The sequence below is a fragment of the Chiloscyllium plagiosum genome, unplaced genomic scaffold (assembly GCF_004010195.1).
Source record: "Chiloscyllium plagiosum isolate BGI_BamShark_2017 unplaced genomic scaffold, ASM401019v2 scaf_27965, whole genome shotgun sequence".
In the NCBI taxonomy this organism is placed as follows: Eukaryota; Metazoa; Chordata; class Chondrichthyes; order Orectolobiformes; family Hemiscylliidae; genus Chiloscyllium; species Chiloscyllium plagiosum.
In genome coordinates this window covers 5580-10538 of record NW_025205462.1, presented here as the reverse complement: position 1 = coordinate 10538, position 4959 = coordinate 5580, and the positions used below count along the sequence as shown (strand labels likewise).

The 4959-nt window shown below is 46.6% G+C and overlaps 1 long non-coding RNA gene across 1 annotated transcript in view; it reads left to right on the top strand.

Annotated features, from left to right (window-relative positions):
* The first annotated feature begins 16 nt into the window (after positions 1–16).
* The window catches only part of LOC122546443, a 6735-nt gene continuing 1792 nt past the window's right edge, over positions 17–4959 (top strand). Inside the window, exons 1-2 of the long non-coding RNA XR_006310743.1 lie at positions 17–102; positions 2723–2794. This is a non-coding gene — a long non-coding RNA (uncharacterized LOC122546443). The remainder of the gene's footprint in view (positions 103–2722; positions 2795–4959) is intronic.

Genomic DNA, 4959 nt, shown 5'->3' with positions numbered 1-4959 from the left:
TCTCTCTCTCTCTCTCTGTAGGTCTGGCCCTGACAGTGCTGAGCAGCTGCCTGAGGATCTGGTTCTCAGACAGAGCCCCCCTGGGGGTGGGGAATCTGGAAGGTGAGTCACAGGCAGAGCCCCTCCCGGGGGTGAGGAATCTGGAAGGTGGGCCACAGACAGAGCCCCACCCCTCATGGGGTGCTGGGTTGGTGATACATCCCCAGGCTGTCGCTGCCTCCCTATAACCTGCTTGGCTTCTGTCTGTCTTCAGGGAACGTTTCTGATTTGTCTGAGTGAGGGAGAATCCCACTCTGGGTGTCAGTAATCTGGTTCCATTTCTACAGAGACGTTCCGTGGTCCAGACATTACTCGTGTGCAGGATTGGATAAAAAAAACTGTAGGCTGGATGTCTCTGTCTGAGTTAAACTGTGTGAGAGTTTACAAATAATTCCAGTGGCTCACACATTGGGACCGACCCTCACCTGAATCATAGCAGAGTTTATTGTGACTAGGTCATTAACTCCAGATGATATGAAAGCTTTCTGAAGAAGTTCTACCAGACTTGAAATGTTGCTAACTCTCTCTCTCTCTCCTTCCGTAGAGACGCTGTCAGACCTGCTGAGATTCTCCAGCACTTTTGTGTCTTTCTGTCAGATTTGTAAAATCTGTATTCTGATGTAATCTGCAGAGTTTACATCTGATCGATTGGTTATGGGATTGCTTCCCACGATCACTGGGAGTTTATGCTGTTTTACCAGTTTTGGTAGCTCATTTTCAGGTGTGTCTGGTGCTGCTCCTGGGATGCTCCCCTCCACTCTCCACGATGATCCCTTTGGCTGGTTGGTAATAAAACTGATTCCTGGGATGGCAGGACTGATGGACGATGGTTGGAATTATATTCATTGGAATTTAGAAGAATTGGAGTTCTCATAGAAACCTATAAGATTCTAACAGGACTAGACAGAGGAGATGCAGGATGGATGTTCCAGGAAGAGTCCACAACGAGGGGTCACAAAAGTTTAGGTCTAAGAGGAGGAGAATCTTTCTTACCCAGAGTGTAGTGAGCATGTGAAATTAACTGCCACAGGAATTAGTTGAGGCTGAAACATTGTGAAGGAGCTAGTTATAGTTCATGTGTCTAAAGGGATATGGGGGGAGGGTGTGATTAGGTATTGGGCTCGAAGGTCAGTGTTGACAAACGAGCTTGAGGGGCCAAATGGCCTGCTCCTGTCCATATCTTCTACATTTCTATTAATGGGATATGTCGGGCCATGAGGTTACAGATTGTGTTGGAGTACAGTTCTGCTGTTGATGGCCCACAGCGCCTCATGGATGCCCAGTCCTGAGCTGCTAGATCAGTTTGAAGTCTGTCCCATTTAACACGGGGATAGTACCGCACAACACGATGGAGGGTATTCTCAATGTGAAGGCAGGGCTTCGTCTCTACAGGAACACTCAATGAAGGGGCAACGCTCTGAAAGCTTGTGATTTCAAATAACCCTCTTGGGCTACGACCTGGTGTCATGTGACTCCTGACTTTGTCCAACACTGGCACCTCCACATCAGAAATAGTTGGATGCAGTGAGTGGGAATTAAGGGTCATTGAATGGTCAACCAGGACAGAGCAGGCTTGAGGGGCTGAATGGCCTATTCAGCATGGAACTAATGATCTGAGGCTTCAGTTTCTTATCATGTTAATAACTTTGATGAATTAAGAGATTGACAGAACCTGCCAGTTAGAAGGAACTGTCTAAGGCAGATGGGAGCAGAATGTTTCAAAAGGCCAGAGGTAAATTCAGTAAATGGGCAAATGTGCTCATTGTGGGGAAGGTCATTGTTTTTGAAATTAAGGAAGACAAATTGGGATATTTACTGAATGCTGAGAAATGAGGGATTGTGACTGGGCAAAGAGGTTTGAGTTGATTTGAGAGCTAGCTGAGAGGCATTGAAAGAAATCCAAAGATGTTGGCATTTCTCCCAGGGCTAAATCAGAAAGGGGTGGTAGTTACTGATGTTTTACAAAGCTTTTGTCTGCTCCAATCTAAGATTTTAATTGCAAGCTTCAGGTAAGAAATACTGACTTTGGAGCGAGTGCAACACAGAATACGATTGGAGCTGAGATTTGTTAAGTAAGGAGAGCAGATTGCCAAGACTAAAAAGGAACATAGGGCTAAGGAGCAGGAGTCTGCTACACTCTCATTTTGTTTTTATTTTTAATAGAATCCCTAAAGTGTGGAAACAGGCCCTTCGGCCCAACAAGTCCACACCAACCTTCCGAAGAGTAAACCACCCAGACCCATCTCCCCTACCCTATATTTACTGCTGTCTAATGTACTTAACCTATGCATCCCTCAACATTACGGGGCAACGTCCCATGGCCAATCCACCCTGATCTGCACATCTTTGGACTGTAGGAGGAAACCCACACAGACACGGGGAAAATGTGCAAACTCCACACACAGTCGTTTGAGGCTGGAATCAAACCCAGATCCCTGCCGCTGTGAGGCAGCAGTGCTAACCACTAAAATATCTCATATTCACCACCACACAACACATCCCAACTCAAGCGGGAAACTCTGTTGCATGGCGTGCTGACATTATCAGTTTGTGAAATGTCCAGGTGTTTTAATGTTCATTCATAGGGACGTGAAGCTGTTAGAGCTGTGACTGCCAGTCTGATTGGCTACTTCTGTCTTGTTGTTTGAGTTTTACACGGAAGACTTTGCTTTCTGTTTTGCAGAGGATTGAAAATGTAGCTAATTAATTCTGCCGGATTGAATTCACTGGGAATGAGCTCTGGAGATAAGGGAAGGTGAGTTGTGTACTGTCTGTGATTTCACACATGTCGTTCTATTGAGCAGATTCTGTTCAGTATGACTGGGCTCTGGGACAGTGGCAAAAATTAGCTCTGCACTGACCCGACTCCGACCCTACTCCAGCTTCGGTCTTCCACTCTTTCCCCCCCCCCCGGGGGTGTTTACTGACAATTGTACAATGTTCAGCACCATTCGCGACTCCTCAGATACTGAAGCAGTCCATGTCCACATGCAACAAGATCTGGACAATATCCAGGCTTGGATTGACAAGTGGCAGGTAACATTCATGCCATACAAATGCCAGGCTATGACCATCTCCAATAAAAGACAATCGAACCACCGCCCTGGATATTCAATGGTGTTACCATCACTGAGTGCCCCATTATCAACATTATGAGGGTTATCATTGACCAGAAACTGAAATGGACTCATCATATGAACACAATGGCTACAAGAGCAGGTCAGAGGCTGGGAATATCACGGTGAGTAACTCACCCCTGACTCCCCAAAGCCTGTCCACCATCTACAAGGCAAAAGTCAGGAGTGTGAGGGAATACTCCCCACTTGCCCCTGGATGGGGGCAGCTCTAACAACACTCAAGAAGCTTGACACCATCCAGGGCAAAGCAGCCCTGTTTGAATCGCACCACATCCACAGACATCCCCTCCCTCCACCACCAACACTCAGTAGCAGCAGTGTGTACTGTCTAAAAGATATATTGCAGAAATTCACCAAAGATCCTCAGACAACACCTTCCAAATCCATGACCACTTTCATCTAGAAGGGCAAGGACATCAGATACATGGGAACACCACCCCCTGCACATTCCCCTCTGAGCCACTCACCATCCTGACTTAGAAATATATCACTGCTCTGTCACTGTTGCAGAGTTAAAATCCTGGAGTACAAATAACTCTCTTGGGCATTGATTGTCTTCGCACTCTGAGGGCTGTAATGTTTCTCAGTGGAAGCTCACTACTACCATCTCCAGGATGTGGAGTGATGGGCAGTCAATGCTGGCCCAGTCAGCAATACTCACATTTTCTTTAGATTAGATTCCCTACAGTATGGAAACAGGCCCTTCGATCCAACAAGTCCACACTGACCCTCCAAAGAGTAACCCACCCAGACCCATTCCCCCACCCTATATTTATCCCTGACTATTGCATCTAACACAAGGGCAATTTTGCACGGCCAACTCACCTAACCTGCACGTCATGAACAAATAACAAAAGGACCTGTCCATTATATCCTCACGGAGCATTGTTGTTTCTGTTGTATCTTTATCTTTGGGGCGGCACGGTGGCACAGTGGTTAGCACTGCTGCCTCACGGCGCCAGAGACCCGGGTTCAATTCCCACTTCAGGCAACTGTCTGTGTGGAGTTTGCACATTCTCCCCGTGTCTGCGTGGGTTTCCTCCGGGTGCTCTGGTTTCCTCCCACAGTCCAAAGATGTACAGGTCAGGTGAATTGGCCATGCTAAATTTCCCGTAGTGTTAGGTAAGGGGTAAATGTAGGGGTAGGGTGGGTTACGCTTCGGCGGGGCGGTGTGAACTTGTTGGGCTGAAGGGCCTGTTTCCACACTGTAAAGTAATCTAATCTAATCTAAAAAAAATCTAAATCTAATCTAATCTAATCTAAATTCCAATACAAACTCCCTGGCTCAGGTTGAGCTCCGGTAGGAAACAAAATTACAAATCTCCGAAAAAAATTACACAATTCCAGACAGTTAAACAAGACGGAATTCTAAAAAATGAAACCTGACAGGACCAACACCCCACGATTCTACGGACTACCAAAACTCCATAAACCAGGAGCCCCCCTCAGACCCATAGTCTCACTACCCGGAACACCAACTTACAGACTGGCCAAAGAACTACACGCAAGACTGAAATACCTAGTAGAAGAGTCACAGCACTCCATCCACTCCACCCAGGAATTCCTAAAGATCATCAAAAACACCAAAATAGAGGAAAACGAAACAATGATCTCATTCGACGTAACAGCACTGTTCACCTCCATCAACATCGACCTGGCAAAGGAAACACTTACCACACTTTTAGAAGAGACCATCACACACACACCAACCACCATCAATCACATTACCAACGCAAACATCATGAAGCCTGGACCTGTGCCTCACCACCCACTTCACTTTCAA